We start from the raw sequence: 24,773 nt of genomic DNA on the forward strand, positions 1-24,773 counted from the left end.
GGGTGATTACCATGAAAAACCCTGCCGTGCTATTTGAGCATGCTTTAAGAAGTAAATGTGAGGGAAGAAAAGAGCACTTTAAAGATGACAAGACCCGGAGTTCCCATCATGGCACAATGGAAATGAATCCGACTAGGAACCATGAGGTTGCAGGTTTGATCCCTGGCCTTGCTCAGTGGGTTAAGGATCCGGCGTTGCCATGAGCTGTGTTGTAGGTCACAGATGCGACTGAGATCCCTCGTTGCTGTGGCTGTGTTGTAGGCTGGCAGCCACAGCTCCGATTGGACCCTTAGCCTGGGAACCTCCATATGCTGCGGGTGTGGTCCTGAAAAGACCAGTAGAATTTGCTGCCCCCAAGGCAGCAAGCAAAGAAGCCCATTCAGTGAAGATGAGACAGTGATGAAGAGGAAAGGGATGGGGCTGCATGGAAAGTTGGTGGCTGGGGAAGCCTGTTGAGTAGAAAGGGGCCAGGGTGCAGGTGGCCTCCTGTCCTGCGCGCCTGTGCCATGCAATGGTGTGGGTCTGAGACCGAGCTGCTGTGAGCGAACAAGGCACGGGAGGAACGGAGAGGCTTGTTTCTTCCCTTGGGCTGCCGCAGACTGGGTGGTTTCATGAGATGTGTATTTCTCATAGCTCTGGAGACTAGAAGTCCAAGCTTAAGGTGCCAGCAGTTTGCTGCCTGGTGAGGGCTCTCCTTGTGGCTGGTGGACGGCTGCCATCTCTCTCTGTTCTCACATGGACTTTCCTCTTGACAGGTGCAGAGGGAAGGAAATCTCTCCCATCTCTTCCTCTTCTTCTGAGGGCATCAGTCCTATGGGATTTGGGCACTACACTTAGACCTCATTTAACCCCCATTATCTCCTTCAAGGCCCCATTTTCAAATACAGCCATACTGGGTGGTGAGGGCTTCAATAGATAAATGGGAGTCGGGGGTGGGGGGACATTTAGTGCCTAACAGAGATCTTTAGCGTGCAAAGCAGAAACAAGAGAAGGTAGTGTGCTAGGAAATATGGTTTTCCCTGGGATTAGCAGAACAGGTCACAGACTTAGTCTTCCACTGGGGACAATTCATGCTGACAGCACAGGCAGAGGCACAGCTGGCCCATCACCCCCTGGAAGCTTGGAGAACCCCTCCCTGAGAATTTTTTTTCTTTGTCTTTTTAGGGCTGCACCTGTGGCATATGGAAGTTCCAAGGCTAGAGGTAGTAGAATCGTTGCTACAGCTGCCAGCCCACGCCACAGCCACAGCAATGCTGGATCTGAGCCTCATCTGCAACCTACACCACAGCTCACAGCAACGCCAGATCGTTAACCCACTGAGCGGGCCAGGGATTGAATCCACATCCTCAAGGATATGAGTCAGGTTCATTACTGCTGGGCCACCACGGGAACTCCCTAGAGAAATTCTTAAATTGGAATAAGGAAAACAGTTTCTACAATCATTTGCCACCAGTGGAAACTTAATGATGGAAATACCTGACTAGACCCAGATATTACCTTTTCTTTCAATCATAACATTGGTGCGTAACAAGTCTTTATGTACAACCTTAGGAAAGGTTGTAGACACAGGAAATCTCACTGGGATATTAAAAGAGCATGCTGTTCCGTTCTTAATTACGAATACCTTAGAAAATCTTAACTGGTTGGTTCACATTATACAAATGGTGTTGCTTTTGTTATTCATGTGATGACTGCTGTGTGAATAGCAGGTGTGGTGCTTGCAGGGAAAGAAAAATAAAACTTCATGGAGCCTATTATGTGCCTGTTATTTTACTGACATCATCTCATTTAACCCTCCTAATGATCCTGTAAAATTAGCATTGGTCCCACTAATTTGTTGGCTTGACTGTTTTAAGGTAAGGCCAGGTGGAATTTTCCCCATCTTGAGAAGCGGCGAACTGAAGCTCAGAGAGGTTACGTAACTCAGTGGAGACTAAGCAGCTAGTAAGTGATATAGAGTCAAGATTTGAACTCTGGTTTTTCTAAAGCTGATGCCAATGTTCTTCACATTCTTTGCTGCACTTAGGCTTTCAAACCCCAAACCCATGAGATGATAACAGATGGCACGCACTGAGGCACCCAGCCATAGATGTTCACATGCATGTAGACTCAAGTTCGTGCCCCCTCCCTCACATCCAGTCATGGGTTGGCTACCTAAGTCCCAGGTGGGCAGAAGGGAGGCTGTCAAGGTGGTTCCTGACACAAGGTCAAGGTGGCACCTGCTTTCCCCTTCTGAGGGCCAAGCATTCAATCTGTAATCATGGGTCCTTCTTTGCCTCAGCCTTTTATAGAAAGCAGAGGCTACCCACACAAATTGAGTTTCCTTTGTCTCTATCTGCCCAGTCTTGCATGCTAGCCTGGACTGTGTCTCCTCCAAATGCCTTCATCCTGTCCCAGTTGACCCCACATACTAGAGAACCTTTTTTTTTTTTTTGTCTTTTTGCTATTTCTTTGGGCCGCTCCCGCGGCATATGGAGGTTCCCAGGCTAGGGGTCGAATTGGAGCTGTAGCCCCTGGCCTACGCCAGAGCCACAGCAACGCAGGATCCGAGCTGCGTCTGCAACCTACACCACAGCTCTCAGCAACGCGGGATCATTAACCCACTGAGCAAGGGCAGGAACCGAACCCGCGACCTCATGGTTCCTAGTCGGATTCATTAACCACTGTGCCACAACGGGAACTCCTAGAGAACCTTTTAAATGTGGGGCTCTCGAAGCCAACGCACAGAACTGGACCCCGTCTCTCCCATCCCAGTGCTCACTGTGGCTTTCCCCCCATTTAGTTTTTAAAGTCACTGTGTACAGAATTTTTTTTTTTTTTTTTTTTTTTTTTTTTTTTGTCTTTTTAAGGCCACTCTCAGGGCATATGGAAGTTCGCAGGCTAGGGGTCAAATCAGAGCTGCAGCCCCTGGCCTATGCCACAGTCACGGCAATACCAGATCTGAGTTGAGTCTGCAACCTACACCACAGCTCAGGACAATGACAGATCCTTAACCCACTGAGCAAGACCAGGGATCGAACCTGAAACCTCATGGATGCTAGTCAGGTTTGTTAACCACTGAGCCACGATGGGAACTCCTGTACTGAATGTTTGTATGCCCCCAAAGTTTGTATGCTGAAATTCTAACCCCAGGGCATTCTCTGGTTAAGGATCCAGCGTTGTCACTGCTGTGGCTCTGGTCACTGCTGTGGCACAGATTTGACCCCTGGCCCAAGAACTTATGCTTTCTCTGGGTGAGGCAAAGAAAGAGAGAAGGATAGGAAGGAGGGAAGGAAGGAGGTAAGGAAGGAAGGAAGGAAGGAAGGAAGGGGGGAAGGAAGGGGGGAAGGAAGGAATTCTAACTGGGATGTGAGAGTATTCGGAGGTGGGGTGCCTTTGGAGGTGGTTAAGTCATAAGGATGGAGCCCTCAGAAATGGGATTAGCACCCTTATAAATGAGACTCAGAGAGCTCTCTCACCCCTTCTGCCATGTGAGGACACAGCAAGAAGATGGCCATCTATGAATTAGGGCTCTTACCAGACAAGGCTGGTGCCTTGACCTTGGACTTCCAACCTCCAGAACTGTGAGAAACAAATAACATAAGCCACCCCATCTATGGTATTCTGTTATAGCAGCCTGAACAGACTCAGTCAAGTCCTAACTCAGCATCCTCTCTCCCTGCAGCCTTTTCTGCTCTCCCAAGTCCAGAGTGGGTTTCTCTTCCCTGGGCCCCCTGAAATCCCCCTGCCAGAGCCCTACCCTTCCTCGTGGTAGGGGTATAGATTTCCTTGTCAGTCTCCCTGCCTACACTGGAAGCTCCCTGAGGGCAGACACTGGGTCTGTCATCACTGTATATCCTAAGCACAACTCACAGTAGGTGTTCAGTTAGGTCCTCACAGTTAGCAAATAAAAATTCAGAGTGCCGTTAGATTTGAGGTTCAGATAAACAATTAATCTACTAATAATGAATAAAAATACTGCATTATTGTGTCTGGTGACCCTATGCTGAGTGTTTACTGTATTCCTTACTATGTGAATGAGCAAACAAGTACAGAGAAAGGAACAGGCATTGTATTTGGAAGAAAATGAGAAAAATCAGTTTGCCTGGAACTTGGCGCTGGTACAAATCTGTCACGGTGAAATGAGAGGAGCCGGGCACACCCGTACCTCGCAGGCACTCCACCAGCAGCGATGGAGGGATGGACTGAATGAACACGTGTGGGCGGGGGTGGCGGTAAATGCCAGAAAAGCGGTGACGATGACAAAGCAAACCCAGAGGGCATGATGATGACAGTGCTGTGGTCGTGGAGGCCTTCAAGGGGGTCAAGTGACCAGCAGCTGCAGCCCCCGCACCCTCACAATTGAGACTGGCAGAGTGGCCACCTCCTGATTTAATGAGGAACAGAAACTCTCCTCGCAGACACTGTAGGGTCTCTGCCCACCTCGGGCAAGGCCAGCGCAGGCCCCGATTCTCTGCTCCCCACCCGCAGAGCAGTGGGGCTCCCCCTGGGGTTCCTGAGGCGGAGTTACAAGTCTCCTCAGGCTGGGGTTCCACAAGAGCTCCTCATGCAGAACAGGGCCTCTTGGGGAGTCTCCCTGACCCTCTGCAATCAGCAGCCAGGCCCCCAGGCCCCAGGCTGCCAGGCGCTCTTGTGGGGAGAGGGAGGAAAGAGGCCCCCTTTGTCCCCTGGGCCTGGCAGCACAAAGGGAGCCTGTGTCACACCAGCTGCTCTATGTGGCTCTGACTCTGGGGGACACCAGCCTGGGAGAAGCATGCAGCCTGGGGGACCCCATCTGTCTCACGTCCCTCCGGGTGGGACCTGTGGGCTGGCTCTCTGTGCCTGAGGGACAGCCCGTGTCTGGGGGGACACGGGCTGTCTCTAGGGGGGGCATATATGCGTGTTCATGCCAGAAGGTCTTATCGAGGGCAGGCCAGGCTGTCGGCATGCAGGGACACGCGTGTGCCTGGGGCTGGCTGGGCGAATCTGCAAGGACATACACACGTGAGTCTGAGTGTGTACACCGAGGAAGGTAACGCCTCTGAGCACGTGGGGGCCTGCGCGCCTAGGTCTTCACCGCTGCCAAAAGAGGGAGACTTCCCCAAGCACCAGGCCAAGAAGGGCAGAATGGGCTGCGAAGCTTCCTTAGGAAGCGAAGTACTAGAAGATGGGGACTGAGATTCTGCCCAATTGAAACCAGTGTTCTCAGAGTTCCCGTCATGGCTCAGAGGTAACAAACCCAACTAGTATCCATGAGGATGTAGATTCAATCCCTGGCCTCTCTCAGTGGGTTAAGGATCTGGCATTGCCATGACCTAGGGTGTAGGTCGTAGATGTGGCTTGTACCTGGTGTTTCTGTGGTTGCGGTGTAGGCCGGCAGCTGCGGCTCAGATTTGACTCCTAGCCTGGGAACTTCCATATGCCGCAAGTGGGGCCCTAAAAAGCAAGCAAGCAAGCAACAAAGGAACTGGTGTTCTGCACATACACTCCCTGGGCTCTGGGCTTGGCTGCCCCCTTCATCTGGCCCCTCCCTGCCCATCCTGGCCTCTCCCTCCTGCTGCTTCCCCATACCCTGGACCAACAGGAACCCTCACCTGGGATAGGAACCCTCAGCCAAGTAGCAGGTGGGAGGATAAGAGTGAGAAGCTCTTCCAGGTTCAGAATGGTCCCCCCACGGACTGAACTGCCCAGTTTGGCTTTGCCTCCTCCCACCACCTCCCTTCCCCAGGCACCGCAGCCCAGCCTACCCAGCCTGCCCTTCCAACCCTGCTGGAATCAGGAAATGAGATTTCAACTCCATTCAACTAAATCCAACAAATATTTACAGAGGAGCTTCCAGGCACAAGGCTCTGTAAAGCTGGGAGCAGTGGGGAGAGGTCCTTTGCCAGGGCCTGCCTCCCAGATGACTCTGGGTTCAAGGCGATAAGGGGGTTTGCTCCCTACCACACCCACAGCTGCTGCCTGAAGCCCAGGTCCCATCCCCTCCACTGGCCACTGATGGAGGCCCTGCCTGGTGAGGGGTGCACCCAGAAGCTTCCCAGAAACAAGGCCCATGGCACTGGTGGTCCCCTCTCACCTCCAGGGGGCCCGCTTCCCACCCTCCAGGATCAAAGGACCCCTCTGAGGGGTAGCCAGGGGAGTAGGTGGCAGAGGAGAGGCAGTCTCCTGCCCCCTTTGGGAGATGGTGCCAAGAGCTGAGGAGCTAGGGAGCCTGGGCTTTCCTTGTGATGAGAAGGAAAAACTCTTACTCCCCCAAAGGGGCCTCCAGCCTTCACAGTTCCAGCTTGTTCCCTGGAATTTCCTCCCTCTATCTCTGTCTCCAAAGGGAAAGATGCAATACGATCCTTCCGGTGAGGCATAACAGTGTTGAGTCAGCTTTTTTTTTTTTTTAAATCTAGAAATTTAAGAATTTCCTGCTGCGGTGCAATGGGATCGGTGGCGTCTTGGGAGCCCTGAGACGCAGGTTCAATCCCAGGCCTGGCACAGTGGGTTAAGGATCTGGCATTCCCGCAGCCATGGCTTAGGTTATGACTGCGGCTCAGGTCTGATCCCTGGCCTGGCAACTCCATATGCCATAGGGTGGCCAAAAAAGAAAATAAAACAGGAGTTCCCATCGTGGTGCAGTGGTTAACGAATCCGACTAGGAACCATGAGGTTGTGGGTTCGGTCCCTGCCCTTGCTCAGTGGGTTAACGATCCGGCGTTGCCGTGAGCTGTGGTGTAGGTTGCAGACGCGGCTCGGATCCCGAGTTGCTGTGGCTCTGGTGTAGGCCGGGGGCTACAGCTCCGATTCGACCCCTAGCCTGGAAACCTCCATATGCCGAGGGAGCGGCTCAAGAAATAGCAAAAAGACCAAAAAAAAAAAAAAAAAAAAGCAATTTAAGACTTACCCAATATTTAATAAGTGGGTTGACATTGTGGCCTTCCTCAGTCGCAGTTTCACATTATCCTGAGTCTTGGAAGGTTCTCTGGGAATCCTGGGGGTGAGGGCCAGCACCTCCGTGTGGGGTGTTTAGGGGGGACCGTCTCACTTTGGCTCATTTTCAGCAAACAGTTACTAAGTGCTCCCAGCGTGTCAGCAGTGTGGTTGGTTTTGTAAAAACAATGCCCTAAACAGAAGAATATTTTCACACTTTGTGAATGAGAAGGGTATAACAGGAAGCTTTTCCTGAGCATGTAGGTCTTCTGGGAATCAAATTTAAGGACAATTTGTGCATTTTTCTTTTACAGAAAGACAAGTGTATTCTAGGGTCTCTGACCTTTATTTACCATGGCAAGTGCCCAGTGGTCATGTGTGACCCAAGCCAATATTTCAGAAGAACCAGTTCTTCCTATCGACCTATAGCGAAGATTCTAGCAATAAGTGAGAGAGAGACATCTTTTCAAATAAAATGCATGCTAAGGAGAAAACATTTTGAAAATGGTTATTTGGAAATGCTTCCATCAAGGTGATGTTATTACTAAAAACTATGTAAATATGTCACCTATTACAATTCTATATCCACAGTTAAAGAAATAAGCTTGGACAATTTTCCAAACAAAGAGTTTCAGAGAATTTTTTTTTTTCTCCTTATGGCGGCACCAGCGGCATATGGAGGTTCCTAAGCTAGGGGTCAAACTGGAGTTGTAGCTGCCAGCCTACACCACAGCCCCAGCAATGAGGGACCCTTAACCCACTGATGGAGGCCAGAGATCAAACCCACATCCCATGGATACTAGTCAGGTTCATTTCTGCTGCGCCACAATGGGAGCTCCTGAGCTTCAGAGAATTTTGAATCTGTTTGCTAAAAAATGTGAAAACCCAAAACCTTCCAATTATTTTGCAAGAATAACTGTTTGAAACCAGGAAAGGTAGAACTCTGCTGGCTAAATATCAAATTAAAATGCACAGTGGACGGATGAGAATGAAATACAAATGTCATGATTTAATGGACACAGTGAATGATGCATGCCCATTTTTTGGTGAGGTATCTCTTACAACCACGGCCACTTTGAACACCAAGACTCAAAATGTATAAAGTTAAACATTCACCTGGCAAATGATTCAGCAATCTTACTTCTAGGTATTTACTCAAGAGAAATGAAAGCATGTACACACAAATACCTGTATGCAAATGTTTATAGCAGCTTTATTCACGACTGCCCCAAACTGGAAAAAACCCAAAAGTCCATCAACAGGTGAATGGATAAACGAACTGTGGTATGTCTATACAATGGAAAAATACTTAGCAATGAAAAGAACAAATTACTCATACACACAACATGGACGAAATCCAAAAGCAATATGCTAAGTGAAAAAAGCCAGACATGAAAGATTGCATCGTGTGATTCCAATTATGTGACATTCTGGGAAAAAAGCAAAAGTATAGGGAAAGAAATCAGACCAGTCATTCCTGGGGGTTGGAAGAGGGGAGTGACCACAAAGGGGCATAAGGGAAGTTTTGGGGGTGATGAAAATATTCTACATCTTTTTTTTTTTTTTTTTGGCTGAGCCCATAGCTGTGGAAGTTTCCAGGCCAGGGATTGAACTGGAGCCACAGCAGTGACAATGCAAATCTTTAACTGCGAGGGTATCAGGGAAGTTCCCAAAAATATTTTACATCTTGGCCGTGATGGTGGCATGCCTCCGTATGTTTGTCAAAACTCATCAAACTATACACTTGAAAAGTGAATTTTAACATACATAAACTATGTTTCGATAAGCCTAATGTTAAAAAGACATACAGTGCTTAACACATAATGCTACTTAAACATTTAATAAAGAAAATGTTTTAAATTATAGAAAAGGTCTAGAAGCATACAATGAAAATATTATCAGGGATAATTTCTAAGTGGTAAGATTATTGTAATATTTACTTTCTTCTTCATGATTTCAGTATAGAAAAGTAGGAAGAAGTTTGAAAATGGATTCTTACATTCACAGGGAAGTGCCAAGGATCTAGAATCACCAAAACAATTTTTTTTTTTTTTTATAGCTGCACTCGTGGCACATGGAAGTTCCCAGGCTAGGGGTCAAATCACAGCCACAGCAACAAGGGATCTAAGCCTTGTGTTCGACCTACACCACAGCTCATGGCAATGTTGGATCCTTAACCCTCTGAGTCATGTCAGGGATCAAACCCACATCCTCATGGTTACCAGTCAGGTTCATTACTGCTGAGCCACAACAGGAACTCCCCATCAATGCAAATTTGAAGAACAAAGTTGGAAAACATTACTTGATTTCAAAATGTATTTCAAGGCTCAAGTAAATCAAGACAGTGTGATGTTGGCATAAAGATAGGCATCAATGGAGCAGAATCAAGAGGCCAGAAGTAGACCCTATACTTTTCTTAAAAATAGCTTTGTTGAGATGAAATTGACCTATAAGTATTATCCTATACTTATATGGACAAGTGATTTTCCACAAAGGCACAAGGACAATGCAGAGCAAAAAAGATGGAGTTTTTAATAACTGCTGCTGGAACAATTACACACCAATGAGCAAAAAAGGTAACCCTCTCTCTGTACTTTGCACCATATACAAAACGTAACTCAAATGGACTATAGATTTAAATGTAAAACTGAAACAGGAAAACATCTAGAAGAAAACCTTTGTGACCACGGGGTAGGCAAAAATTTCCTAGATAAAGCACCAAAAACATGACCCATAAAAGATGCTTTTTATCAGATGCTATTAAGAGAATGAAAAGAGGAACTACAGACTTGGACAAAGTATTTGCAAATCATGTATCTCATAAAGGACTTGGATCCAGAATATATCAAGAACTCTCAAAACATAATAGTAGGAAAAAATCTAATCAATAGCATAAAAGAGTTGAGATACCACTAAAAACCTATTAGCATGGCTAAAATAAAAAGGCTGACCTATCAAGTTCTGGCAAGGATAGGGAGGAACTGGATCTTACATACAGAGTTGGTGAAAATGTAAAATGGTACAACCACCAACCACTTTGGAAAACTTTTTGGCAGTTTCTTAAAAAGTTAAACATCCACCTATCATGCGATCCAGCCATTCTACTCCAAGGTATTTACCCAGAGAAATGCAAGCATATGTTCCTACAAAGACCTATTCATGAATGCACATAGCAGCTTTATTTGTAATAACCAAATACTGGAAACAATCCAAAGATCCATCAACAGGTGAATGGATATACAAACTGGTATGTCTGTACAATGGAATATTACTCAGCATTAAAAAGGAATCAGCTGTTCATACATGCTGCAGCATGGATGCATCTCAAAAATAATTCCTCTGAGAAAAAGAAGTCAGACTGAAAACAGTACATGTTATGATTCTATTTACATAAAATTCTAGAACATTCAAAAAATCAGATCAGTGAATGTCTGGGGATGGGTAGATGGAGAAGGGGTGGGAGAAAGGAATTGTACAGGAGGAAACTTTTATGATGATGGAAATGTTCATTTTCTTGTTTGTGGTGATGGTTTTGAGGGTGTATAAATATGTCAAAAATTATCACATTGTAGACTTTTGTGCAGTTCACTATAGGCCAATTATATTTCAATAAAGCTATTAAAAATAAACAGATTACTTTTGCGACAATACATTTCTTAAAGGGCAGAAATAGGAGGCTAAATTCATTGTATTATATTATACACATATCTTTTTGTGGTTAGTTACTATGGGGCCCCGTTTAATTATTCATATACTATTTGGAAACTTTATAATATAGAGATCATGAGTATACCATTATAGCTATTTGAGTTTGGTTTTGCGGTCAGTTCTATAAAATTTGGTGTATCAGGTCCATGGCCAGGAGCATAAACCTCTATTACAACATTGTTTCTGTGGGAAAATCAGAATTGACTTGCATTACATTTAAATAGTCCCTTCCCTCTGCCTACAACCTCTCTCTTCTCAAATCCATCTAAAACTTTGTAGCCAGACTTTAAAAAAAAAAAAAATTAAAAAACCCCCAAATTAGGTCATGTTACTTGCCTGCTAAACCCCTCAGTGGTTCCAAACGATGAAGTCTAAACTGTATAGCGTGACATTTAAGGTCCTTCCCAACCAGTCCCATCCAATGTCACCAGTTCTGTCTCCCAGAACTGCCTCCCCCTTTACGCATCTGAGCTATTTGTCAAGTGTTTTCACCACTTTGAGACTTTGTTTTTACCGTCCAACTGTCAAGCATGTCTTCCCTTTCACCTTACTTGTGCATCTGGAAAACATCTTGAAGATGTTTTTCAAATATCACCTCCTCCTGGGAGCCTTCCAAGATTTCCCCCAAACAGAATTAACCACTTATCACTTCACACCCATAGCACCTTACCCATATGTCTACCAGAGCATTTATTCCATTGTATTGCAGTAACTGAGGTGTATCTGTATTACTTAGGTTAGAGGCTCAGATGCTATAACAAAAACAAACAAAACCCCCACATACCAAAGATTTGAGCAAGTTTATTTCTGTTCACTTAAAAGCCCCAACTGGCATGCTAGCTCAGCTCTGCAGCGGTGGAACCCAGGCTTCTTCTATCTTGTTGCTCCACCATCTTAAGAGTTTGCATTCACACGCGTGGACCAACAAGTCTCTCCACTACATCTACCTTCCAGCCATCAGGTCAGGGAGAGAGGACGGGAGCCTTTCTATGGTATGATCCAGAACTTGTACCATCCCTTTCCTCACATGCCACTGGCCAGAACTTAGTTACAGCCACATACGACTTCGAAGGGGTCAGGAAAATGCAGTTTTATCCTGGGTGGCCACTTGTCTCACTATATATATGTCAGGTGTTAGTTTACTAGAGAAGCAAGGGAAAAATGGATCGTAGGCAAATTAGCAATCTCTGCCACGGTCCACCCTGGAGCCAGCTTAACTCGCTACAATCACTATAAAACACTGACACTAACACTGCCTTCCAAGACTAACAACCTTAAACACCAGCCATCCTGTACCCAACATCTCAGTCACATCTGGATGAAGATTCCTGTGGCCTAGAGACCAACACACCTAAAAGACAGGTTATCTGTCCTGCACCCCACACCCACCCTTCTCCAACACACAATGATGGAACAAGAACCACATACCACATTCTGAAAACAATTCTTTTTTTCTTCTTTTTTTTTTTTCTGTCTTTTGTTTTTTTAGGGCCACACCCCAGGCATGTGGAGGTTCCCAGGCTAGGGGCTGAATTGCAGCTGTAGCTGCCGGCCTACACTGCAGCCATAGCAATACCAGATCCAAGCTGCCAGATCCATTCTTGGCTCCTGGCTTTGCCCTCTGGGAGGCTCTTTCTGGTGAGTAGCCTCCACGACCACATCAGGGCACTGAAGAACATGCCTCTCTCAGGCTTCAGGACTACTTGCTTCTAGTCAGTTCCATGCACAGCTAACTCAGCCAAAGGTCTTGTCCTGACGGTTTGTCAGGTTCAAAACTGGCAGTGTTTTTACTGGCTTATGCGCTCTGCCCAGACCCCTCTTTCAGCTTAGTGGTTGTTCTCTTCAGGCCATCTGAGACAACAGGCTAGGCTGGAAAGGGAACACCCTTAATCTGATCCTGGCTGCTGGGCTGGCTCCCATCGTCTGGCAGAGAATTCTCAACGGGGAAAGCTTGAGAAAGGCTCCGGGCCACAGTCAACTCCTACTAAGGCTGTCTGTTCAGAGCCAACTTAGGCCACTCCCTCCATTGTGGGTATGGAAGCCATTGGTGTTTACAACTCTTCAAGATCCAAATTTTCAGACGCTTAGATTGCAGGCAGCAGGCACAGGGGTCCCCTGGCAAAACTCGATTCCCTTCCATCTCTGCTTGCAGACTGGCCCGGTCTCCCCTGAGTTCTCTCTTTTCTAGGAACATGCTGAAGGCACCAAGAAGCAGTCAGGTCTCTCCAGTTCTCAAGTTCTCCTAGAATTATAGGCTCAGAGAGCATGGGGTCTTCCTGTCAAGGTATCATCACAGATCACCGTTTCACTAAATCTTCTGCAAGAGCATAACAAGAGTCACCAACTTTTTTTTCTTTTTTGGGCTGCACTTGTGTCACATGGAAGTTTCCAGGCTGGGTGTCTAATGGGAGCTATGGCTGCCGGCCTACGCCACAGCTCCATCAACGTGGGATCCGAGCCGCATCTGTGACCCACAGGGAACCTCACGGCAACCCTGGATCCTTAATTCACTGAGCCAGGCCAGGGATCAAACCCACATCCCCATGGATACCACTCGGGTTCATTACCACAGGAGCGACAGGAGCCACAATAGGAGCTCCCAGGGTCACCAACTTCCCAGTCTGCACATCTGCATCCCCCCACCTGGCTGTGAAGTCCAGGCCGAGTATGTGAGTATGATAAATGGACAGTCTTTACTTCCAGGTGGTCTAAATCAAATCTGGAAAAGATTCTGGTAGCTCTAACTGGGAGACCAAACCTAACAGTAGCTTAAACAAGATGGAAGTTTATTTTTCTCTCACGAGAGAATCCAAGCTGGTCTGATGATTCTGCTCTGTGACATCATCAGGATTCTGAGCTTCTTTTGCCTTGTCGCTTCCCCATCCCAGGAAGGTGTCCCCATCCAGATGGTCCAACATGGTTCACCCCTGATTCTTCATCCCAGTGAATAAGAGGGAGTATGCAATTCAGAAGCTGGACACACCACTCCTGTTCATGTCCTGCTGGTCACATGGCCACACTTGGTGACAAGGGCGGCTGTGAAATGCAGCTTTATTCTGGGCTGCCATGTGCCCAGTTGAAAACCCAGGGGTTCTATCACGATGAGAGAGGAAGGGAGGGAGTGATGTAGGGGACCATTAGTCATCTCTGCCACAGCCTGAATCCTCTTGAGAAACCTCTTGGAGGGGCAGGGGCCTCATCATCAGCCGTAGGCCCAGCCAAGTGCCCTGTACCGGGTCAGTGACTATATGCATTCAACCTCGGTTTTCCCAGACCATTGCCAATCCCAACATGGCAGACCTCTGTGGCATGATCCTGTTTAAATGGCATCTTCTGGAGTTCCCTGATGGCGTAGCAGTTAAGGATCCTGTGTTGTCACTGCTGTGGCTCAGATGGCTGCTGTAGTGCAGGTTTGATTCCCTGTCCTGGGAACTTACATATGCTACTGGTGTGGCCAGGGATATATATATCTCTTTGGGGATGTAACCCAGGCACCCCTAGCTCTCCAGCCTTGTGGAGTCACCTCTTGTGCCCAGTATTCCCGAGGGCTTTCTTAGGTGGGCCGTTCGTTCCTCCTGACCCACCATGAGGTCTGTGCTTCCCGTTGCGGTCCTCAGCCCTGTGCCTGGCGTCCCCTTTCCAAACTGCCTCTTGTTAAGCTGATGCCAGACTCCTCCCTCCCTCCCTATGTACCAAGAACCCAAGGCTCACGTGTGTGGCAGATGTTTAGTTGCTTTCAGGACTCGTGGATAGCGATCTGAGCATAGGGGACAAAATGACTTCATTGTCATATACTAGTTGTTTAGAATGTGTGGGTCCTGCCCCACCCAGGGAACTTCCCCTTGGCCCTCTTCCTCTGTTGGTCTCTCCTCTGCCTGCCTCACGTGGAACTTTTCAAGTCTTCTCTCCTGATGCCCCCGGACCTCACTAAGTTCTCACCTATTCCCGGGCACGGCCCTCACAGCGTCACAATTCCCCCTCCTGCTTCAGCTCAGCCTCACTCCTCCAGGGTGTGCTCACTCCTAAACCCCAAAGACCCATCACTGTTCCCCTAAGTAAAAGGGCCATCAGAGTTCCCATTGTGGCTCAGTGGTTAACGAATCTGATTAGGAACCATGAGGTTGCAGGTTCGATCCCTGACCTTGCTCAGTGTGTTAAGGATCTGGCGTTGCCTTGAGCTGCAGTATAGGTCACAGATGAGACTCGATCCCGCGTTGCTGTGGCTCTGGTATAGGCCGGCGGCTACAGATCTGATTAGACCCCTAGCCCGGGAACCTCCATATGCCATGGGTGCGGCCCTCAAAAGACCAAAAAAAAAAAAAGTCCATCAACCCAGAGGTGAATTATGTCCTTTCTGAAGAAGGCAGAGGTGGCTATAATCCATTTGAATGGTAAATAGTCACTTTGTCCCTTCCTCACTCTAAGCACAAGATCTCATCAGACACCCCCCTCCCGCCCCCCGTCCCCCGCAAGGAGAGGTAAGGCCCAAAGGTGTTAAGCCATCGTCCAAAGGCCACACAGCGGGCGAGGGGCAGGGCTGGCCCATGCCTTGGGTTCCAATGCCCCTGCCTGGGAAGCAGCTGACATTTACCTTGGGTCATCTCATGGGTTGTTTTTTTGTTTGTTTTTGGCTTTTTGCTTTTTAGGGCCACACTTATGGCATGTGGAAGTTCCTAGGCTAGGGGTCGAATCAGAGCTACAGCTGCCAGCCTACATCACAGCCACAGCAATGCCAGATCCAAGCCAAGTCTGTGACTTACACCACAGCTCACGGCAACACCGGATCCTTAACCCACTGAGGGAGGCCACGGATCAAACCCACAACCTCATGGATACTGATCAGGTTCCTTACTGCTGAGCCACGATGGGAACCCCCATCTCATGTGCTTTGTGACCTGAGTCTCATCTCCTCTGTGTATGGCCCCAAGGGACAGTGCTCCCTCTTTCTCCCAGACCTCTGGCCAAGCTGGGCCCACCTGTCCTGCCAACCAAATGAAATGGTGGTTGTGGTGAAAACTGTGCACACGGCAAACTGCACTTAGGATGCTCTCCTTGGATGCACCCCCTCAACAGTCCCCCAAACACACCCATTCGGGCTCCAGGCTCAGACTCCCAAATGTCTTATCCCCACCCGCTGGCGGGGTGGGGGAGGTGGGAACTGTGGGTGGGAGGAGGGGGAAGGGGAGAGGCTGGGCCGAGGGGACAGAATTCAATAGCTGCTTTCTTCCTGAAGGCTTCCCCCACCCCCAGTGGTCACTGATTAACCCTCCAGACCAGATAACCCCTCTATGGGAGGAAAAAAAAAAATGTGTGTTTATCTTGGGTCATAAAACCTCAATATTGACTTCTCACAGGTGAAGCCAAAGGGGACGGGGAGGTTGGGGGGTGGGGTGTGAGGCTCGCCACCCCTTCCTCTCAAGGCCTGAGACACACTTGCTGGACATGCAGAGCCCAGACCACCAGGTCCCCTTCCCTAAGGAGGATCTTGAGTGATCAGGCTGCAGTAGCTGAGGAAGCTGGGTTTAAGCCTCAAAAGCACCCCCCGGGTAGCCCCTTCAATGGCTGCAGGGGGCCTGTTCCCCTGCCTGCTCTCCTCATGCTGCCCTGTCCCCAGCAGATGAGGGAGTGGCACAGGTCCCCGGGCTGCTTCTGCTCTGCTGTTTCCCAACTCTGGGACCTGGACGGGGGACCGACCTGAACCTCAGGTTCCTGCACTGTCAAACGGGGGTCACACCCTGCCCACAGGATGACCGAGATCACTTCTGCTTCTAAGAAACTCTGGGAGCTGGTGCTGCTGTAAACAGCAACATTCCCCCTCTGTTCGCTCTCTTCTCTCCTCCTCCAGGTCCTGGGGTTGGAGACCTGCCTCCTTGCTCCCGGCTGAGGCCTCCTTCACGAGGCTTTGGAGTGGACAGTGCTGGGCTCCTCCAGGGCTAGAGAGGTGGTCTGACCCCGGCTGGGGGTCCCTATCCCTCTTCCCTCTGTCCCAGAGTCACTCGAACCTTCCCTTTGGCTGGCGTTTTCCATCAGAAGGACTGAGGAGCGGGTGTGTGGCCCCATGCTGTTTGGGATAAGGCGACTGGGACTCAAGAGTCCAGCTCTGTGCGCCTCAGGGAACCTCACACCTGCATCCCTGGGCCTTCTCTCCATCCTCCGTGTCTTTGCTTTGGGGGGCAAGGTGTTACTGCTGCTCCTCTCTGACCCTGTGGAGGGTCAGACGAGGAGGTTTCCAGCCACCCTGCCCAGGGCCCTTTCCACACCTCAATCAATTCTGCGCTCGAGGAGCAGAGGGGGACACATTGGGCTCCTTTGATCCTCAGCCAAAGCCAGGATTCTCTCTCTCCTCCCTGGCCCCAGGTGTGCCCCACCTGAGGCAGTGGGAGGCCAAGGCCCCAGCCCTGAGCACCCTCCATCCAGCTGGCTGGAGGGGCCCTGTCCCCGGGTACCTGGTCAATTATTAACACTGAGCAAACTCAGGCCAGCGGGCCTTCCAGCAGGGTCAGGTCCAGACAAAGGCCCTGCTGTCTCCCTCAGCTGCCATCTTGGGGAGGGGGGAGGGTTACTGGCCGGTCAGTCACCCCATGGTGGCAACACCCCTGCCTCTGGCAGGGCCTGGAGTGGCTGCCACTCCACAAGGACTTGGGTGGAGAGAGGCTCTGGAAGAAGAAGGCGATGGGGTGGGGTTTGGCCACAGGCCTGGGTTTAAGCCTCAGCTTCAGGTTTGTGAGCAAGCCTGGGATGGGGGCCGGAGAGAGGAGGACTGCCGCGGGGCTCCCCAGGTGGGGCACTTCTGCCACTGCCTGCCACAGGGCCACTGGGGGTGGTGACCCACCTTGAGAGCAGCTCTCAGCCCCATCCTTTCTCCCTCCTTCCTCCCACCCCCTCTGCCTTCCTTAGCAAGTCTGTTGAGTGTCTTCTGTGTGCCAGCTCCCTCCTTAGTGTCCCCTGAGTCGCGTTCCTCCCATCCCCCCAACTTCCGCTCCTTCCCCGTGCCTTTGCTCATGCTTTCCCATGATCCTGGAAACCCTTCCTCTTTCTCCCTCGGAATCTCCTTCCTCCCCCAAGACGTCCTCCCTGAGCCCACCCTGACCCAATCCCCTGATGCCTCCCACCCCAAAGCTCTTCTCACGGTACGTGGGCCACCTCCCCAGCTGCACGGCGAGCTCCTTGGTGGGAGCTCCCCCATCCCCGCTCTGCCATGGACAATGAGCACCGTTAGTAGGTTTATCAGCAATGCCACCCCCAGCCACCAGTCCAGCAAGAAGTTACTTTCTTTTATTTTTTTGTCTGTCTTTTTAGGGCCACATTCATGACACATGGAGGTTCCCAAGCTAGGGGTCTAATTGGAGCTGTAGCCTATGGCCTAGGCCAGAGCCACAGCAACGTCAGATCCGAACCGCATCTGCGACCTACACCACAGCTCATGGCAATGCTGGATCCTTAACCCACTGAACGAGGCCAGGGATTGAACCCACAACATCATGGTTCCTAGGCAGATTCGTTTCCACTGTGCCACGACGGGGAACTCCCAAGTTACTTTCTTGAAGAACAGTAACTCAGAAGTCACCATTTACGTTGGTCAGAAAATTCCAGATACACAGCAGAGTCCCAAAGTCAGCCCTGCCCACCCAGACCCCCTCAGCTGGCTGCCCAAGATGTCTGAGAGCTCTCTTTACTGTCATCCCCTTCCTCCCTCACTCCCAGCCCAGCCAGTAAGCTCTTTGGTTCGGGAACAGACGAGGACACCCCTGGCTGACACTTACAGCTGCCCGCGGATCCAGCCCTAAGCCCAGGCCCAGCTGCCGCCTCTAGGCCCCTTCCTCCCCGCAGCAGCCCCACACCCACTAAGCAGGTGCCATGGGCATCCTTTCTGGAGCAGGGACAGAGCAGCCACCAGCACCATCCTCTCCTTGCCTGGCTGGCTTTGCCCCTCTTTCTCTGATACCCTCTCATCTCTGCCCTCTGTTCACGCTTCCTCCCTCCCGGCCCCCTCAGCACCAACACACCTGCCCCTGTGGGGTGCACAGTCAAACAGTTCACACGTGACACACTCACCACCGCCTACGCTACATGGACCAGCAAAAAGTTCAGGGTGAGCCAGAAGATATTAGAGAGAGGCGGCCCATCCTTAGCAAGACTGAGGGTGACAAACTCACTTTTTATTTAAGGCTGAAATAGACCCGGTCTGTAGGGACTCACAGTGCTCCATCTACCTCCAGCTGAGGTAAGGCCATGGGAGACGGCCTGGGGACTGGCCATGTCCAAGCTGGGTGCAGAGGAGTGGGCACCTCTGGCTACTAGTCAGCCCTTCTCTAAAATATTCCGCCCTATTGTCTCAGAAGTGTCATTCTTACCACACCAGGGACACCAGTGTAGAGGCTGAAAAACATGGCCACCATCCTTAAGGAATCCAGGGTTGGGGGAGTGGCCGGTGGGGAGCTGTGTGTCCCTGGTGGGGATAAGCCAACACACACAGCTCTTACCCTGCTCTTTTCCCCAGGGACCCTTGTGCCCCTAAAGCCCTGTGCTGGGGCCTCTGAGGGCCCTTTGGAAGTTTCCCTGGAGAACTCTCCTCGGTCCTTCTGCCACAGGCATCTTTGCTTCCCTGTCCCACTGCCCTCCTGGGCCCACCCCCAACTCTGTGCACCACCAGCACCAGCCGTCACCCACTCTTTCCCACCAATGGGCTGCCCCACAAGAAAGGAAGAAGGGGAGAGAAGGGGCTCTTCAGGTTTTCCTTGTTGACTAAAGGCCTAGAGATTAGGAGATACAAGGCACGTCCATCAGTGGACGGTTTCTCGCCATTCCTCGTCATACTGAAAGCTGCTCTAGTTTACGTGTCCTTCATTCGTGCAGAGCAAACCCTCTCCCCCAGGGGTAGAACCCCACTCCTCCTGCCACTGCCAAACATTCCTGGGAGCCTCCTGGAGCCCCCTCCTATTTAGGGGCACTGAGTGCCTTCTGAGGACATAGCATGTGAGCCAGCTCGGGAAGACCCCCTGATGACATTGCCGTTGGGCCGGGCCTGGAGTTCCCTTATCTTGCGATGGTACCTCGAAGTGAACCATTTCACAGACACTGGCCTTGGACTCCAGCTGGAAGCAGAAGCGGAGGGGCGGTGGACGACAGCAAGGGAAGGGAAGACCGTAGAGGCAGGAGGCGGTTGGGGTGGAAGAGGAAATGGAGCAGGTAGGCACGAAGTGAGAAGCCCAGGGAGTAGCAGGCCCTCGGAGAGGGAGCAGGACTGGGGTTCTCCCCTCCCCCAGCTCAGGCTCCTGCCCCACACCCCCACTCCCAGGCAGCGTTTCCTGCCAGCTCCTGCGGCACCTGTCACCAATCCCAGCCCCATGGCGCCATCTGCTGTGAGGAAGGAGCAGCACACCTTCCTCTGTTAAGGGGTTTGAGAATTTGGGGTGAGGGGTAACTCCCATCTTAGATGGCAGCCTCTGTCCTGGGCTCTAGGAAACAGCCTTCTGTGTGGGGTCATCTTCCATCATCCCAGGCACCTCTCAGGTTCCCTCTCCTCACTTTCCAGGTCCCCACACTGTTACTCAGGCCCATCCAGATGGGGCTGGAACCCTGCCCAGTCTCTCATCTTTTGCTGGACCTGTCCTGACTCACTGACCCCAGCCTGGTGCCTCCTTTCCTCGGGCTGCCCTGTGGCCACAGCCCCTGAGCAGCCTCCCCACCCCAGCGTTTCCCAGCTCTCAGACCACCATCAGCTTCTCACCACCTTCCTGCTAAAGGCCAGCCAGATTCAACCAGACTGAGCTCCCCCTGGGAGGATGGCAGCAGACTTGGGTAGGAGATTGGCTGGTGCTGTGTGGTGCCAGGCTGCTGGGGCCACGAGACCTTCTAAAGCAGAGGGCTGGGTTCTCGCAAGACCCAAATTACACAGTTTCTCTGAGATGAACTAAGACGTGGTCCAAGGTGTCACTCAGTCTCTAGACCTGAGTGGAGGCTGCTCAGCCTTCCAAAGGCCTCTGGGGCTTTCTCTCCTCTCCACGCCTGCTTCCCTCCTGCATGCAGGGCCCCGGTGAGTGCCTCCTCCTCCCGGATTCTCCCTCTCTAGATCATCCCTACTGCCTGGACCATCTTCCCAAATTTCCAAGTGGGATCCCTTCATGTCTCTGCTTAAATTCCTACATCATCTCCCTGTTGTCGTCTGGAATTAATCCAAAGCACCCCACCCAGCGGGCAGGGCCACACCCCTCTGATCCCTCCTGCTTCATCTCTCAACACCCTCCAGCGGTCCGTCCCGCTACAGCCGAGCCAGGGAAGCCTCGTGCTCTGCCACACCTGGGCCTGTGAATTCACTGGCTTCCCAGCTTAGAACACCCTCCCGTGGGTTGGCTTATCCCTCCTCCCCTTCCAGAAGCAGCTCAGATCTCACCTCCCATGAGAAACCTTTCCTGACCCTCCCTGGGAAGATATGATCCTCATATACAAACACCGAGCTCACCGAGGACAGGGACCTGGGCTGTGTAGCAAGCATGCATGCAGGAACGAATGAATGAGTGAATGAATGACTCTGTGGCTAGGGATGACAGCCACATGATGGCATGCTGACCAGTGGAGGACCACGTGCCTCTGAGCTTCCTGCCCTGCCCTACTCTCTGAGCCCCGTCCCTGATTTAACAACCCCCTTCTGTTCAGTGGGTTGGGGATTCAGTGTTGCTGTGAGCTGTGGTATAGGTCACAGATGTGGCTCACATCCTGCGTTGCTGTGGCTCTGGCATAGGCTGGCAGTGGTATTTCTAATTCGGTTCCTAGCCTGGGAACTTCCATGTGTCACAGGTTCGGCCCTAAGAAGCCAAAAACAAACAAAAAAAGCCCCAACCCCCCAAAACAACCCCCTTCCTTGTCTCATTCCTATGTCCCTCTGCGCCCTACCCTGCCTTGCTCCCAGCAACCCCTGCCCACCCCCCCCCGGCCCCGCAGCCTCTCTCCAATCTCAGAGTGCCCCCCTGCACTCACCCCTGGTGGTCCAGTGAGCAGGAATCAGTCCCCTTACTTGGTCAGGCCCTACGGCTTTCCCCATCTGACCAGTCCACAGGTACCAGGCCTCCTTCCACAAGGAAGAGGCCACTTGGAGCAGGACAAGGGGGCAGGGGTTTTCTGCCCACTCCCAGGAAGCCTCCTGCTGCCTGACTGGGCAGCTCCCTTTGTCCTCGGCCCACAGCCCACATCACTTCCCTTGGACTTCAGCCATCGGGCTTTGCAGTAGGCACATTTCATCTACCCTGCAATACTGCTAACATTTTTGAGAGCAGGGACCACATGAAAAGTGCGACTTCTGAGGCAAGTTTCAGATGACTTCCTCTGGAGGAAGCCACCCTCATGTCATGAGGATAGTCAAGCAGCTCTAGAAAGAGATCCATAAGGTGAGGAACTGAGACCCTCTGCCAGTAGCCAGCACCTTGGCAGGCAGGTCTGGGAATCAGATCTGCCAGTCCCGGTCACACATTCAGATGAACACAGCCCAGGCCAACATCTTGACTGTTAACCTCAGACAGACCCTGAGCCAGAAACCCCCCTGCTAAGCTGTTTCCAAATTCCAGATCCACAGGAAGCGTGTGAGATAATACATATTTATTTCAGCTAAATTTTGGATTAACTTACTATGCAGCAATAGGTAATTAATACAGATTTAATGATTTTATGATTCTCAATTCCTGGCCAGATCAAAACACACGTGAGCTTCAAGGAAAGGTCTGACGATTGGAATTGAAAATATACAGTTGCCCCAGCAAACGTGTACAGACATAATTGTGGGAGGGCTAAAGATCACACACACACACCTACCCAGATGGGTCAAATCAGTATTGTTCTTACTTTTTCTTATACTCTTCTCATCGTGATCTGATAATTCCTACTACTGACGGGCAAAAAGAAAACAAACAAAAAGAAAGCATTAAATTGCCCCTTAGACATAGCTCCATTTCTGTATGATTAACTCAGTCTCTTTTGAGTAAAATTGCTCAGTATTCCAAGGTTTTCTCACCCTTCCGCCTTCTCCCAGCCAAGATAATTTCCTGGTGCAGAGAGATGTTCATGGGCCTCACGGTGGTGGGACAAGAGGGTTGAAGGTCTGAGTGGAGTCCCCTGCATTCTTACACACACACACACACACACACACACACACACACACGCAGGACAGAGATGGTTCTGGTCCCTGGGGCTTGCTGGTGGGGTAGGGGCAGGAAGAGGTGAAGCCAAAGTGCATGGTCCCTGCACATAGCTGGTGAGGCAGATCTTGGCTCTGCGGCCCCTGGGACCTAGGACTACCTGGCTGCATTCTCACTAGAACGAGCAGCGTTGCATGAAGCCACTTCCCAGACTCCCTTCCTCAGCCATTCCAAACCACCTCCTGATTGGCACCATATTGTGCTGGCACCATCTTGCATCGCTGGTTTGCTAGGGAGGGGGTGTCATTAAAATTTCTCCCCACTGCAATCTGAGTCAAGTCCCACCCACCCCCTTGCTGTGAGATCTCCCCTCAGACCTGACTGGGTTTCTCCCACACGAGCCTCTGAGGTTGAAGGTTAAGGGGCTGCCCTTTTTGCTTCTCATGTTCTCTCTTCCTTAGGCCCCCCTTTTCTGGTCCCATTGCCATCAGCAGCAGCTTCTCTACATCATGTCCGCTTCACCCCCTGCTTGAGGTCTTGCTTCGAATTCACCCCTCCAACTTCATTGGGCCATACGCCTCAGCGGGAAGGGCTGCAGGAAAACAGGAATCACGGGGAGATGAAAACACATAACTTTACATATCTGCATGCAGAGACCCACGGACAATGGATACCAAGAGCCCTGCCTATCCAGGCCCCTCTGCCCGCAGACACCGTGGGGTGAAGTGGGACCAGCCCAGGGATTCCTCCGTGCTGCCCTAGGAGGATCCCCTCCTGGATCCCTCCTCTTTACCCTCAAGAATGTTTTTCTCACTGTATCTCTCAAAGGCCTTGGGAAAGAGGCAAAGAGGAGGGAAATATACCTCTATTCAGATCTTACTAAAGGTAAAAATCTGGAGATGCCTTTTAGCTGGTGGCCTTCCACAGCTTAAATGCCACCTGTCCCTTGAGGCTTCTGGACCCAAGTCCCCTCCGCTGAGCTCCAGACTCCAACATTGGCTGCTCTGGGGCTTGGCTGTCTGATCCCCCAGCGGATCCTCCAATTCAGCCGGCCCCCACATGACTCATTCTCTTCCTCAAAACAGCCTGCTCCTCTTTCCCCAAACCCACACGGCCCTGATCCTCTCTTCTCCCTAAACGGTTCTCATGCCTCCTTCCCTCTCTCCCACTGCCCCGGGTCAGCCCTCATTTTCTGCTTCCCCTCTGGGTTTTCCCTGCCACCTCCCCCCAGGCCGTTCATGGTGACCACGGGACTTTTCTTAATAGCAAGTTTTAGGTCTTAAGCACCACCGGCCCCCAGGCTTAAAATTCTTCCTGAACTCCCTGGCGCCCAGAGGACAACACCCTTGGCAGAGCGGCGAGCTCCTTCCCCATCTGGCCTCCCCTGACCCTTCTGCTCTGATGTGATGCTGCTTCATAGGTCCCCAAACAGGCCTGGCTCCCTCTCAATGGGGCCCCGGCACACCGGTGTTGGAATGTTCTCACCCTCTTGAGTGCCTGCTGAACTGCTCATTTTTCAAAATCCTGCCTGAGTCACATCCCCTGGGAAAGCGGCCTTGGAGTGAATCACGCCCTCCTCCACGTTCCCCGTTACTGTGGTACCTGATTCAGGTTTCTCCGGGGGCCCCTCCCATCCTTCGCCGTGCAGCCTGGCTGCAGCACTGTCACCTCCTACCTGGATTGTGGTAGGTGCCTTCTGACCGGTCCCCCAGCCCTTTGCCCTCACCCTTTCCAGGCTACTGTGGATACAACAGCTCACACGGTCCTCTGAAAAAAAAAAAAAAAAAAAAAAAAAAACAGTCAACACACATCTCTCTGCTCAAAACCCTCCAGCACCTCCCATCTCACCATAAAAGCTAAAACCCTATAGCAGCCTCTCAGATCCTCCTGGCATGGTCTTCCTTATCTCTGGACCCTCATTCCTGCTTCTCTTTCCCTCTCTACCCCAGACTCACTGGCTTCCTTGCTGCTCCTGAATATCGCAGTCCCCCTCCTGCCCCTGGGCCTTTGCACGTACCCCAAAAAACCATTCTCATCTCTGCT

The 24,773-nt window shown here is 50.9% G+C and overlaps 1 long non-coding RNA gene across 7 annotated transcripts in view; it reads right to left on the bottom strand.

Annotated features, from left to right (window-relative positions):
• The window catches only part of LOC106509843, a 176,253-nt gene continuing 151,738 nt past the window's right edge, over nt 259-24,773 (bottom strand). For 5 of the 7 annotated variants that reach the window (XR_002342746.1, XR_002342745.1, XR_002342748.1 and 2 more), the window contains one exon: nt 22,178-24,497. This is a non-coding gene — a long non-coding RNA (uncharacterized LOC106509843). Of the gene's footprint in view, nt 812-6,868; nt 7,088-22,177; nt 24,498-24,773 lie in introns of those variants that run through there. The other 2 variants (XR_002342750.1, XR_002342751.1) reach the window with 2 other exon arrangements.

The sequence above is a fragment of the Sus scrofa genome, chromosome 3, assembly GCF_000003025.6.
Source record: "Sus scrofa isolate TJ Tabasco breed Duroc chromosome 3, Sscrofa11.1, whole genome shotgun sequence".
Classification (NCBI taxonomy): Eukaryota; Metazoa; Chordata; class Mammalia; order Artiodactyla; family Suidae; genus Sus; species Sus scrofa.